The sequence below is a fragment of the Pseudonaja textilis genome, chromosome 2 (genome assembly GCF_049901715.1).
Source record: "Pseudonaja textilis isolate UNSWEBS1 chromosome 2, rPseTex1.2, whole genome shotgun sequence".
Classification (NCBI taxonomy): domain Eukaryota; kingdom Metazoa; phylum Chordata; class Lepidosauria; order Squamata; family Elapidae; genus Pseudonaja; species Pseudonaja textilis.
The window spans coordinates 9342322-9357655 of record NC_141991.1 but is presented as its reverse complement, the minus strand read 5'-3'; the positions used below and the strand labels follow the sequence as shown (position 1 = coordinate 9357655).

The 15334-nt window shown below is 39.0% G+C and overlaps 2 protein-coding genes and 1 long non-coding RNA gene across 3 annotated transcripts in view; 1 reads left to right on the top strand and 2 right to left on the bottom strand.

Annotated features, from left to right (window-relative positions):
- Positions 1 to 15334, top strand: part of LOC113450709 (vomeronasal type-2 receptor 26-like) — a 92958-nt gene that overhangs the window by 42651 nt on the left and 34973 nt on the right. The window lies entirely within an intron of this gene.
- LOC148126688 (uncharacterized) lies at positions 1402 to 7610 on the bottom strand. Its single transcript, XR_015742490.1, has 3 exons — positions 7279 to 7610; positions 6307 to 6592; positions 1402 to 1791 (listed from the first exon to the last, which is right to left on the bottom strand). It is a non-coding gene; the product is annotated as an uncharacterized LOC148126688 (long non-coding RNA).
- Positions 8757 to 15334, bottom strand: part of LOC113450704 (uncharacterized) — a 503870-nt gene continuing 497292 nt past the window's right edge. Inside the window, exon 5 of the transcript XR_015742471.1 lies at positions 8757 to 8780. The gene's annotated coding sequence lies outside the window, so the exon portion shown is untranslated. The remainder of the gene's footprint in view (positions 8781 to 15334) is intronic.

Genomic DNA, 15334 nt, shown 5'->3' with positions numbered 1-15334 from the left:
TTTCAAAGATTACGCTTAGAGATTCGGCTATGGCAGTGGGTAGCTTTTTTAAGAAGTAGGCACTTATTCCATCCGGTCCAATAGATAGAGATGGTTTTAGATTGCGTAGTGCTTTTTCAACATTGCCATCTTTAAAATCGATATGTATTAGATCATTGTAGTTGTCTGTGGTTCGACTAAGAAATACTGGGCATGATCCATTGCTGTTTACAAATACTGAGCCAAAGAATGTGTTAAAGAGGTTGACTTTAATGGTGTCATCATTGCAGTCTTTACCATTAGGTCCTTTCAGGGGTGGGATGGACCTTGAGTCTTTTAGTTTGTTGTTTAAAAAAATTGTAGAAAGCGTGGGTGGAATTGGTGCGTAGAAGGTTTTCCTCTTGTTTAATGTGATAATTGATGCATTCAGTTTTTATATAATGCAGTATAATGCAGATACAAAGAGTTGAATATAGTCAAACCAATGTCCTAGACCAGACGTGTCAAACATGCAGGGTTGGCCTGCCAGGCCACTCTGGAGATGGTGAGGACCAACCCCTGCCACCTCTGGCCCAGTCACACCCACTGGTTGGCCACAATGACCAGGCCATGCTGACTCCAGCCCCCCAAGGACTAGCAAACTCCTGATGTGGCCCATGACAGGATCATGTTTTACACCTCTAATCTAGACTTTAAAAAAGCTGATTTTAACAAACTTAGAGACAGCTTGGGAAGGATTCCATGAATGAAAACCTTAAAGGGGAAAACAAGATGCTTGGAAAACCCTGAAAAATATGATTGTAAAAATCCAGTTCAGTACAATGCCACTGAAAAAGAAAAATAAGATACTCAAGAAGAAATCAGCATGGTTGCAGAAAGAATTTTCTGATCAACTGAAAGACAAAAAGGTTAAGTATAGAAAATGGAAAGAGGGACACATAAGTAAGGCAGAATACCAGCATATAGCCTGAATCTGACAAAATAAAGTCAGTTGAAGTTTCATAGCTCCTGCTAGGGACTCCCTACCTGCCATGGCTGCAGCCTTGGAGCCCCCAACTTCTCTTCACTCTTCTGGATTCTCCTGGATCTGGAAGAATATGCAGCTTTCAAGGCGTAGGCCAAAGTACTAATAACACTGTGTAAATGGAGGTGAAATGGGATCCATATCCTCCTCCTTTCCTCTGTAGGCTTCAGTAACACCCTCTGGGTGCATCTTTTCCGTCCTTTCACAGAAAAAACATGCTTTGAAAAAGAACAGTGAAAATATCGATTTTCCAATTGCACAAAGAGTTTGGTTCCAAAGGGATCATCTTCTGGCCTTTTCTTTTCCTGAAAAGCAAAGCTCCAAATACTATGGACATATTTGTAAAGGCTCTCCCGCTTCAATACCAAATACTCTATGCTTTCCACGATCCACACTTTTCTCTCAATTGGTCCTGGCACACCTTCAAATGTTAACTGCAAAGTATGGATTCTGTCCCAGATGTTAACGTGTTCTATGTAGTTCACAAAGACATTGACTTGTCTCCATTTAGAGATGGCATCCCTGAGCGGTGTTGTCTGTCCAGTCGCTGAGAATCGTTGTGATATAACAACACAAATTCCATTGTGGACAAGCATAGGAATAAAAGTCCTCATAAAATTCTCTCCCTCCTCTGTGTCTGAAGCAAAGACACCAATCAAGGTCCACCTGAAATGAAGGAGCAGTTGGACAATTGCAGGATATGTGATCCCTTTTTTTGGGAGAATCCGGTAGAAAAAAGGAAATTGACTTTTATCACTCAGAGTCTCTGAAACAATTGCATCACTGATCTGCAAAAGCAATGAAGAATGCTATGCTGTATTTGGGATCAGATCAATTTAAAAAAATTACTAGATTTTAATAAATCCAATTTGCTACTCATGAACATATTGGAATAATTTAGAATAATTAAACCATACCAAGAAACAGGATGTAAAATACAGAACATTAACAAGACCAGTGGTGTTCTGACCCAAACCTTTTTTACAATTAGACAAACAATAACCAAAGGGAACAGTAACCTTTTAATGACTCTTACAAATCCCCGGTTAAAAGGCTGTTGCAAACTAACTAACTTTGATAAGCACAAACCTTGCCAAAACTGTACACGACTGCCAAGAATCACCGATAAGAAATATTTCACAACACAAGTCTTCAAATATCAACTTAAGATACTGTAATGTCCATGAGGCTGAGTTTCAAAACATCTTTGCTTCCTGCAAAAGAACGTTCGCTTCACAGCTGCCTTTTATCTTTTTGAAGGAGGGGCCATAACCTTGCAGCTTTACTGCTGAGCCCATAGTATTGTCACTGCTCTTTCCTCTGAGCAAACCTGTGTGCATGCGCATTTGGCACAGGCTCCTCGGAAACCTCCTCATCACTGCTGCCAGCCCCCATAATCTCTGAAGGCAGCTCCCTAATGGTCCTGGCCCCTCATCTGAGTCCTCGCTCTCCTCAGCTGTCCACACCTGCTGCCAGCTAACCACAAGTGGTGGGATTCAAAAAATTTTACCACTGGTTTGGTGGGTGTGGCTTAGTGGGCACGCTTTGCATACATGCACATACTTTGCATGTGTGTGCCAAATGTGCACTTTGTGCGGGTGCAGAGGCATTTGCACAGGTGCACAGGCATCCTAACTCACCCCCTGCAAGCCTGCACTTTCCTGGTCATTTCAGCAGCTGCTGTGTGGCACTCTGCTGTGCTGTGCAAAGCAGCTGCACTTCAAAAGCAGGGAATAAAGGGGAGTATGGGAGCCTGGGCAGGCGGGCAGCCCAACAGCAGAGTGGTGGAGAGGACAGGTTCAATGTTCGCTTGTCATTGCCGCTACTGGCTTGGCAAAACCGGGCCGAACCAGTAGAATACCACCCCTGAACAAGACTCTACACAAAAATAAAATAAGAAAACAATTTAAAAAGAATTAAGACTAAGGAATGCAAATCATTATTCTGTATCACTTCTTGAATTTACCATAATCAGACCCACATAATCAGATCTCAACTGAACAGTATTTCTCAAATAAATTGTCTATTATATGTTGATTTTTAAAATTCTGACTACAAAGGAAACATGTGGTGTCCCCCAAGGCAGTGTTCTAGGACCAACTCTCTTCATACTCTACATAAATGACGTCTGTGATCATATTAAGAGCAATTGCATTCTCTTTGCTGATGATGTAAAGCTATTCAACACCACAGACAATACTGCTACCCTTCAAAAAGATCTGAACTATGTATCAGAATGGTCAAACAAATGGCAACTTCAAATCTCAACAAATAAATGCTCTGTCTTACATATTGGCAAAAAAAGTCAGAAAATAAAATACAGGCTGAATAGTCAAGACCTTGTTGATGATCCAAACTCTGTCAAGGACCTTGGAATTCTCATCTCTAATGATCTAAGTGCTAGAGCCCACTGCAACTACGTAGCCAAAAAGTCATTAAAAGTCATTGTTAACCTAATCTTACCTAGCTTTTTCTCTGGTAATATTACACTAATAACTAGATCATAAGAACATTTGCTAGACCAATACTTGAATACAGCTCATCGGTCTGGAATCCACATTACGTATCTGATATTAACAGAGTTGAGAAAGTCCAGAAATATTTCACAAGAAGAGTTCTCCACTCTACTCGTTGCAGAATACCTTATGCCACCAGACTTGAAATTCTAGATCTAGAAAACTTAGAACTATGCCCCCTTTGGTCAGATCTAAGTATAGTATATAAAAGCATACATTGCAATGTCCTACCTGTCAATGAATACTGCAGCTTCAACCATAACAACACAAGAGCAAACAATAGATACAAACTCAAGGTTAATCGCACCAAACTTGATTGCAGAAAATAAGACTTCAGCAACAGAGTGGTCAATGTCTGGAATACTCTACCTGACTCTGTGGTTTCTTTTCCAAACCCCAAAAACTTTCACCTTAGACTGTCTACTACTGACCTCACCCCTTTCCTAAGTGGTCTGTAGTGGGTGTGCATAAGATCACCAACATGCCTACCGTCCCTGTCCTATTGTTTCTTTTATTTTTTATTTTTCTTATGTGTATCCATGTCTTCATACTATATTTTTACTTATACCTATTATCTTGTAAGCAATTCACAAAAATAAATAAATAAATAAATAAATATCTTTTATTTTTATTTTATGGATTGTAATAGGCCATTGGTCTATTGTACAGTCCAAGATATTTATCTCTCTCTTCCTTATACAACTGACATTGGGATAATGGAAATGTTACATCTTTTGTCTATGAAGCTCTGCAAATACAAGCATCTTCAGTATAAGGGATTTTGTTAAACCTTTCATAACCAACCATTCTGCCCAATTGCTCAAATCTTGTCCAAGTAAATACCATTGTAACAATTTTGTGCATTTTCGCATTGAAATTCATGTTTGTAAGATTTGCTTGTAGCATCTCATCTAATTTACAGTGCCAATCTTATTGAGGATGGACATATCTTTCTCTACTTTGATGTTCAGGACTCTTTGTGCAGCATTTTTTTAGCTCCATTTTTTACATTCTCCAGTTGTGCAAAAGACCAAAGTTCCTCACAGATTGGTCAGTTGTACAATCCAAGAGGTGTTTAACTAAAATTGTGGTTGTTCTAAAACACAGAATTTTGGGATTCTCTCCTTTTTCATAGCTTTAATTTTAGGCTACTAAATATATTTCCTGATTTTAGACAAAGGAAAAAAATGTATAAATTCTCAAATCAGGTCTGAGGGCAGCAGGTGAAGTCCCTTTATCCCTTTATCCTTTTATATTTTATACTTTGCAGATGCTGTGATTTTGATTGTCCTAGGAATAATATAGTTTTGGTACCAAATGTCAGCTGAACACAAGTGCATTTCAGTAAATTTGACATTATAGACTGTAATTCATTGGGGCAAAGAACCTGGAATGCTGCTTTTTTTTTAAAAAATTTATGCAGTGTTCACTTATGCCCTTATTCTAAATCAGCTGCTTTCATAAAGAGGGGACTTAGATGCAGAAAACTACCCCGAGATAAGGAAATATATTGTTTCACTCTATTGGCTCATCATCAAACAGCCATCTTTAGCTATGATGTAATAAGTCTGAGTTTTATATAAATTAGGACGGACTAGTGGGGACATAATAGCAGTATTCCAGTATTTGAGAGGTTGCCACAAAGAGGAGGAGGTCAACTTATTTTCCAAAGCACCTGAGGGCAGAACAAGAAGCAACTGATGGAAGCTAATCAAAGAGAGAAGCAACCTGGAATTAAGGAGAAACTTCCTAACAGTGAGGACAATTAACCAGTGGAACAGCTTCACCTCAGAAGTGATGGGTGCTTCATTCCTGGAGGTTTTTAAGAAGAGACTGGACAGTCACTTGTCTGAAATGGTATAGGGTTTCCTGCTTCAGCAAGGGGCTGGACTAGAAGACCTTGAAGGTCCCTTCCAGCTCTATTCTGATTGATTGATTGATTGATAATCATAGAATTGATGGAAGAGAATATCTGAAATGCAAAGTCCTTGGTAATTTCAGGTCTTGGTTGTTTTCTTGCAGATATTTCATTACCAAACTTGGTAACTTCATCAGTACTGATAGGGTTTGCTCACATTTTTTATTCTGGTGGCTTGCCCTTTCAGTGGGGCTGGAAGCGGTCCTCTTTGTTCCTTGGTTGGACATTACTTAAATAAGCAGAAACACACTGCAGAAACCCTGAACACGACAAAAGGTAACCCTATAATCTATACAGAGGAATGGTCTGCTGGGGGTTCGCAGGGGTCCGGGAGAGCCCCTAACTAAGATTCTGTGCTGTTCGGAGAACCCTCAAATCCCACTCCTGGCTGGCCCTGTCCCCCCCCTGCTCCCCCACCCTGGATTCTCCATGTGGCCCATTTTGGATGCAAATAAGTGCAGGGCATTTGTGGACACTCCGGGAGGCCAAAAAATGGGCCTCCTGGAAGTTTGGGAAGGCTGGAAATGGACCTGTTTCCAGCTTCCAGAGAGCCTACAGAGGCCAGGGTGGCTATTTTTGCCCTCCCATGAGGTTCAAAAAAAGACTCTGGAGCCAGGGAGAGCAAAAATCCCCCCACACACACACACCATGGTGCAGGAGGCTGACTAGGCCACACCTACCATGGCCACGCCTTCCCAACAACTGGGCAGAGAACCCATTGCTAAAATTTTTGAAGCCCATCCCTCCCTATACAACATCTTCCAACAAACTCGATATTCACCCAAGTTCATCCAAAAAATCCTGCTCTCTCTCTCTCTCTCTCTCTCTCTCTCTCTCTCACACACACACACACACACACACAAACAAACCTGTGGGACTTTGTAGGTGCCAACTAATTTTGATGTCTGAATGGAGGTTTCCCTCTTAGCTGCATCAACAACAGCCAGAAGGTTTTCCTTCCTTCCACAGCTGTAGTTGGGAACATTGGCTTGTCCAGCAGAGAGGATGTCCAGCAAAGCTTCTGAAGTAGCAAGGGTGCTGACATAGTTGTCATGCATGTTGTAGCCAAGTGTGAGATTGGGCAGGAACTTGCGATTCTCGTTGACCGTTTGAATGGCGAAAACCATGATTAGCAGTTTAAAGTAATGTCCTTTACTGTAAAATATGTTCACGTTATTACCATCATCATCAACACAAACAACAAAATTGTCTCTTTTAAAGTTAATTCTCTTTGTCTCCACAAGCCTATTGTGTCTTAAGCCAATACAGATCCAAAGCCAAAGGCAAATGATAGCCATCCATCAGCATCTGATTTTAATGAGCATTGAGAAGATGGGATGGAGCAATCCTTCACCATGGTTAAGAACTACAAATACATATTGTTTGCAAAAGTCCTAGTATTCATCTGCCCTGTAACTTGCATTCAAAAACATTCAATTATTAAAGAGAAACTGACCCAGAAAAGCAAGTGTAAAAAGAAGTCATCATATTACCTTTTAAGGACCAGGCACTGAATAACAATGAGGAGTTATTACATATGGAAATAGGCTGGGCAGAGGCATCTACAACTCTTTCAATCACTACTTAAAACTGAACTCAGTATTCAAGTGAGGGACATAGTATTAGAAGGGAAAGCATAAATAATCTGGACTTGTTTGAAGTTTTATTTGCCACATGTTTGGATTTGAGCCTATTCCACAAATGAAGACAATGTAAGAAAGTCATGAAAATCAAAGTGATTCAAGAAATTAGGCAGGTCCTGAAATATACAAGTAAATGAAATGAAGAGTCTTAGAACTGCAAATGGTGTGAATGCAACTCCATCAGACTGAGTAACTTACGAGCGAGACTGACTAGAAGGAGCCATGTTGAAAGGTAACGTTCTAGGTGATGATGTTGTTTCAGTGGTGACTATGCCAATGAAATGGTCTCCTGGCTTGTAAAAGTTCCATGGTTTTTTCCCATCCCGGATCTCAAAGTTCAGCGGGCATTTCACTCTAAGCTTCTCCAAGACTGCCTGAGACACCAGCAGCATCAGAAGTAGTTGAAGCATAATGTACAGGACTGACACAATCTTCTTCCTGTTTCTAAACAAAAGCAAGAAGAATGAGAAGAATTCAAAGCACTCTCACTTTCCTGATTCAGACAGAGACAAAGCAATCTTCACATGGAAAGGAGAGAAAGGTACATTCAACATTTCAATCTTTGACTTCTGCTGTACAGACAGTAAGCTATGGCATTTATCCTTTTCTGATAAAAGATCCCTTCCTTGTTACTTTAGTCTGATGTTGATATCAAAGGCAGTCACTACAGCAGAAAGTGTCCCAAAGATCGGGATGGTGATAATTACAGTGATAAGCAATAACTCCTCTGGGGATTTTGAAGTTTTTCCAAGACTCCACGTACAGAAGATCAGCTGGAGAATAGCATGCAAGTAAGTGAAAAGTTACTAAAACCTCAGAGGTGTTACATATACCCTGAGAGGTGTTGTGGTCCTTCCTGTCAGGACATGCCCAGAAAATGATGCTGGAGGAAAATAGCTCAACATCCAAGGAATTGACTTCTTCTATCCTTCATTGTGATGTTTGGTCTCCAGAGACTGCTGAAGAAAGTCACTTCTGAAGTTTTATTAAACTCTGTATTGATGACACAACTTAATCATGCCTATCTTCTAATGCGAAGGAACTAATTGGTATCATAGAAACTTTCCTAATGTTTAGAGTAGGGTCATTTGGGGATTTTCTAGTTCTCCATATTTCAATCCTAAATAGGAGCTGATTTTTTAAAAAATTGCACCTGAAGTGAAATTTAATTTCCAATCAGTTCTAGAAATGTCAGTTGTTGGATGAGAGCCAACTATCAGGCAGAAATGTGGTGGTATGGGTATATAGGAGAAAGTTATAGAGATAATAAGTCTTTTTTCCCCCTTGACCTCTCTGTGCTATCCTTCCACATTGATATAAGTATTGAAGCTTTATCAAATAAACACTGGGCTTGTGAATTCTGCAGCTGTGACAGTGGCAGTGCTGATGGCATGGTGGATGATGCAACCAGATTTCTTGCCATACCCATCCAGAAACTGGTTTGGAAGAACCTGGTGGTCCCCCCTTAATTTCTGTGGATGCAGTTGGTGGAGAGAGGCCCTTTTGACCTTCCCATCTCTGAGGCTATGTGTTAACCCTCCCCCAATTATTGCCAAATGGTTGTAGATGTGATTGAGAGTCTTGATGCAACTACCCTGTTTCACCGAAAATACAACCTACCCTGAAAGTAAGTCCTAGCCTGATTTTTTACATGCGCACCCAATATAAACCCTAGCCCAAAATAAACCCTAATTAAGATCCTGCCCACTCCAGAGTGCACAGGTAAAAATTAAGCTAGGATGGGGATGGGGGTCTGAGCTGCCCTACTACTTACCTTTGGACAGTTGTAGCCAGGCCTCGCACATCCCGACACCTGCCTCGCCAGACCATTTCTTCTGCGGCCAGCAAGGCTTTCCTAAAGGCCTCTGTAGCTGATAATAGAGCCCCAGATCGAACTTCACTAATCATCTCATACACACACACACACACACACACACACACACACACACAACACCTACTATATCAAGTTGGGTGAAAAAAGGCAATAATAGTTCGTATTTATGAAAAAAAATAAAAAAAACCTTGAGATTACTGACCCATTAGTCTAATAGATGGTGTAGCAAAAATGCATGCTTCCTCTTGAGGAGAGTTCAGAGTAGGTAGATGAATAGTGCAGTCCTTGCAGAACAACAATCAGGCTTTAGAAAGAGTTGATTCACTATTGACAATTGTTTTGTCTTGAACCACCTAATTAGAAAATATGTCAGACAGGAGAAACAATGGTTTGCTGCCTTTATAGATCTTAGTGCAGCATTTGACACAGTAAAGAGAGAAATATTATGGAGGAAATTGATTGCCCTTAAAATGGAACTCAGATTGTTGGCCAGCCAGATCTCTTTTGACAAGCACTCATTTCAGATTGCAGTTTTGGGTCCAATGGAGGCATGTGAAAAAGGATCAATATTTACCAAGAGGTAAGGTTGCATACTTGCTCCACTTTTATTCAGTCTAGGCATTAATTGCATACCAGGACTAGTGAAGGATCTTGAAGTATACATGCCTAAAGATCTATACAACTAATGTAATACAGCTTTTATTCTGACAATATGATATTATTGACATGATCTCAAGTTGAGTTGCACAGTTTGTTGAGAAAAGTTGGTTCCTAGTGTCATAATAATTTTGCATTTTGCAAGGTAACCTTTTTGTTGTCTAAACTTGATTGTTTTCTTGCTGACATTTTATTACTAAACTAGGTAACATCATCAATGTTGGAAGAGAATGGGGTTGCTCATATATTCTATATAATTTGATATTCTGGTGACTTGCCCCATCAGTGTGGGTGGGAGTTGTTTATGTTTTAACAAATGTAAGTAAGGTAATAATTGGGATCCTTTTCATGAATCATGGATTTTCACAGCCCTCTTTTTGACTTGTGCAGTATACAGGTTCAATTGAGGACCTGTATACTGCATGTCAAAAAGAGGGCTGTGAAAATATTTACAGACCCCTCAAATCCTGGACATAAACTGTTTCAACTTTTCCCTCAAAACGACACTATAGAACACTGCACACCAGAACAACTAGACACAAGGACAGGTTTTTCCCGAAAGCCATCACTCTGCTAAAGAAATAATTCCCTCAACACTGTTCAACTATTACAAAGTCTGCACTACTATTAATATTAATCTTCTCATCACTCCTTATTACCCATCTCCTCCCACTTGTGACTGTATCACTGTAACTTTGTCGCTTGTATACTTACAATTTATATTGACTGTTTCCTAGTAGGATTTGATTGCTTATTGTACCCTATGACTATCATTAAGTGTTGTACCTGATGATTCTTGACTCTTGATGAATGTATCTTTTCTTTTATGTACACTCAGAGTATATGCACCAAGTCAAATTCCTTGTGTGTTCAATCACACTTGGCCAATAAAGAATTCTTTTCTATTTGTTCACCATGGAAAATATCATTATTTTGATTAAGATTTTGCACAAAACCTACCCTCAAAACTACACCTTCATTTCTTGCAGAAGACCTTTTGATTGGACAGAGAGCCTTCCCAGCTGTGAAACAGAAGCCCCCAAAGTAATGTGGGTGATGTCATAAGACGATATGACTTCTTTATTTTCCCCGTCTCCATTATCTATCTAATCCACAGCCACAAAACCTATAAGGGCCATGGTAAAAAGCAGTTCTTGAATTCCATAGGCAAAGTATTGGTGGATTTGTTAATCAATCAGAATAAAGCTGGAAGGGAAATTAGAGGTCTTCTAGTCTAACCCTCTACTCAAGCAGGACACCCTATATCATTTCAGACAAGTGGCTTCTTGAAAACCTCCAGTGTTGGAGCACCCACAACTTCAAAAGGCAAGATATTCCACTGGTTAATTGTTATTGTTGTTAGGAAGTTTCCCCTTAGTTCTATTAATCTTCTCATCATTCCTATCACCTATCTCCTCCCACTTATGACTGTATGACTGTAACTTTGTTGCTTGTAGCCTTACAATTTATATTGATTGTTTCCTAGTATGATTTTATTGCTTATTGGTACCCTATTTGTCACCTGCTGCTTCCTGTCTGTTAGAGAGATTATGATCCACTTACAAGTGTGTTCAGATACTGCTAGCTGGTTTAGTTTAGTTAGAAGAATGTCTGCAATGATGGTATTGAATGCTGAACTGAAGTCTACAAAGACTTCAGTTCTTACATGGATTAAGAGATCTGCCCTTGTTATATATATTTCATAACCATTCATCTTATACATATTTTCCTGTATGGATTTCTTTTCCAATATATACAAAATGGAAGATTATTTTTTTAAAAAAATGAAGAATCAACAAATATAAATACTGCTAAGAAATTGTTGGGTATATTGATACACCAACTAGGTTTGGGTGAATAAATATATAAACCAAGGTTTAAGTGTTTGTAGCTTTAAGCACCAAACTGCAATGTAATTAGATAATTAAGGGTGCGGTTACAAACAGCAATAAAAGGCAGTAAGAGAAACGTAACACCCCTGCGCTGGTCTCTCTGCTCTATGCCTGCCTGCTGCTTACTCCTGTTTGAGACATCTGCTTGTTACTGTTTGCTGGCTACTGTGCTGGATACCGTTTCTGCTGAACAAAAGGACTATTCCCTTGGTGAGCTGATATCCTGTGAATACTCAGCGTTGTCTTCGAGAGAAAGGTATCGGGAGGAGAAGATTTACAAGCAGATAAGGACATAGTACTGACTAGTAAAATGGACTAAGTTACTGGATGGATATATTTGTGAATGACATATGGACTGATTGACAATGCTTAAACTCTGAATGGATTAAACAATTATTTAAAAACTACAAACAGTTTTTGTTTCCAGTGTGTGTATACTCTTGGGCCCAGCCTCTCTCATTTGGCTGCCTGGCTTGACTGCTGCTGCACACTCTGCTTGGGGGTTTGTCCCCAATCACTAACATTGGTTATGGGCCCAGTGAGCACAGTCTAACTAACCAGGATATAGCAGAGAGAGTTGGTCTGAGTTACACATTACTGTAAGAACAAACTGTTTTTCATTAGTTTTTAAATAGTTTGTATATCTGAAGAGCAATGGCACAAGTAAATTTGCCAAATCTGTCCATGATATCCAGACTAGATGGAACAAACTATGTTTCATGGTCAATGAAATGTAGTTTACTTCTACGAAGAGAAGGTTTGTGGGACATAATAACAAACCCACCAGATGTATCTAACTTAGATCCTAATAATGAAGAGGATGACAAAAAGATACAAGACTATAAACGAAAGAATGAGCAGGCTTTATGCATCATAGGACTGACTCTCTCTGACCAGCAACTCATCCATATCCGTGGAGAGGAAAATGCTGCAAACTGCTGGGAGAACCTCAAGAAGATTTATGTTCGAGACAGTGTAGGAGCTCATATATATCTTACACGGAAGCTGTTTAGAACACATCTTGAGAAGAATGGAGACATGTTAACTCATTTAAACTGTATGAAAAGCATTTTTCAGGAATTACAAGAAAAAGAGCTTATATTTAATGAGTTGCAACAAGTATACATCATACTGTCTTCATTGGATCGAACCTATGATGATTATGTGACGGCTTTAGAGGTATTGCCAAAAGACAGTTTATCAGTAACCGAGATTACCGGCAGGCTATTAGAAGAAGCCAGAAGAAGGTCTGAACGTGACCAGCTGAGAGAAGAAGAGAAATTATCTTCAAAGCTTGAAAGAAACCAACTTAGTAAAGTAAAGCACCTGGAAGAAGAGGATTTATCTTCGACGGCATACACAATTAAAAAGTGTTTTAATTGTGGAGGCAGAGGACATTTGGCAAGATTCTGCAGAAAAGAAAAAAGCCAGAATGTAAAAAAGCCAAAGAAATCCTTTGAACTAGCCACGTTTAGCAACTGTGATGTGAAGAATGATTTATGGGTGGTGGACAGTGGTGCATCCCACTGCATCACGAGAGATAAGACAAAATTTATAAAAATGTTTACAAGCTCTCAACATATATCACTTGCCAATGGTTGGAACCTCAAGGCCAAGGGTGAAGGTATTGCATACTGTCCATGCTTAAACCAGAATATAAAAATGTTGTATGTACCTCAGTTAAAGATGAACTTGCTTTCTGTGAGGGTATTAGACAAACTAGGTTATGTAATTACATTTAAGGATAATAATTGCATAATTGAGAAAGATAACAAAAGGGTAACTGCAGCTTTAAATGGAACATTGTATGTATTACATGATAGTAAGAAAGGGGAGGCACAGACTGTATTTAACAATATAAAGCCTCATAATGAATGTATCCATTTATTGCATAGGCGTTTGGGGCATGTAAATTTTAAAATGCTAAAACGTACAGTAGAGTTATCTGATGGAATAAGGTTAAAACCTTGTGATAAATATTTGTGTTGTAATGTCTGCTGTGAAGATAAGAGTAAAATATTGCCTGCAAATAGGCTAAATGGTTTCAAAACTAAAGAACCTTTAGAAGTAGTATTTGCAGACATTATAGGTCCAAAGAAACCCAGTATGGGGGGTGCTCGATATATACTGAGCATTATGGACCATTATTCTAGATATGGGTTTTGCTACCTAATGAAAAGCAAAACTGAAACATATCAACATTTCTTCAACTGGTTAAAGTTTGCAGAAAGAAAGACTAAACGGCAACTGATAACCCTGGTGACAGATAATGGTACGGAATTTGTTAACAGCAAATTCCAGAATAGATTAAAGGTAGCTGGAATAGAGCACAAGAAATCTGCACCATACAGACCACAACACAACGCATTTATAGAGAGAAGAGGCCAAACACTACAGGTAATGGTTAGATCAATGTTAACTGATTCTGGATTACCTGATTCTTTGTGGGGGGAGGCCACAATGTGTGCTAATAACATATTGAACAACGTTGTTAACTCAACTACTGGTGAAATACCATTCACCATGTGGCATGGCAGGAAGCCTGATCTGAGTTACCTGCACACATTTGGTGCACCAGCATGGGTGCATATCCCTACACAACTCAGGCGTAAAGGGCAACACAGAGCTAAACAATTATTCTTCGTTGGTTACCAAGCAAACCATAGGGCATATAGATTTTGGGAGAAAGGCACATCTAAAGTGTTATGCAGTGCCAATGCCCAATTTCTAGAGCACGTAGGATGGGATAAGTTAGAACAGGATAACAATAAAGAAGTAATTATTGAATCCTATAGAAATCCCATTAATTATCCCTGTAACTTTAAAAATAAAGTAAAGAGAGAAGTACAGGAAGAGATAGAGCCCATAAAGGAAGAAATAGTACCAATAGCTGAGCAAGCTGAGGAACATGAACAGGTAGTAATTCAAAAAAGTCCTCATACAAGCCCAGCAATTCCCAGAAGAACTACACGAATATCTAGACCGCCTGATAGATACCAGGCTAACACAGTGTGCCAGGTTAATAAAGTTCCATATACTGTGGATGAAATAAAAATGTATCCTTCTAAAGATAAGGAAAGTTGGTATGCAGCAATGAATAAGGAATTGAAATCCTTGAAAGATATGAAAGTATATGAAAATGTGAGATTACCTGCTGATATAAAACCCATTGGCTGCAAATGGATTTTTAAGATAAAAACTGATAAGGATGGAAACATAATCCATAAGGCAAGATTAGTAGCCCAAGGTTTTAGACAAAGTGCCAATGACTATGATGAGGTATTTGCACCTAGTCTTAAAGCAGCAACATTAAGGGCAGCATTAGTGTGGGCAGCAAGCAAGAAATATATAGTTAACCATCTAGATGTGGAAACTGCTTACTTGCATGCTCCACTAAGACATACTGTATATATGAAAAAGCCTATTGGATTTAAAGGTGAAAATAATAATGATTGTTGGTTGTTAAAAAAGAGCCTCTATGGTCTTAAACAATCAGGCTATGAATGGAACCAGTATATTGTAAAGGAACTAAACAATATAGGTTTTAAAGCTGGTTTAGCCGATCCATGTCTATTTAAAAGGGAGACAAATGGGAAAATATCATTATTATTATTGTTCACTGATGATATTGCTTTGATTACTGAGACTAATGATGAAGCCAATAAAATAATAGCATCATTAGCTAAGAAAATAAAAATCAAGCAATTAGGGGAGATAAAGAAATATCTAGGTTTGAATATACTGAAAACACAGAAAGGTTTTAAGATATCTCAGGAAGATAAGATATCTAAATTGCTAATAGATTATAAGATGGAACTTTGTAAGCCTGCAAAGACTCCAATGAGTCAGGATATTTGCAAAATGGATACTC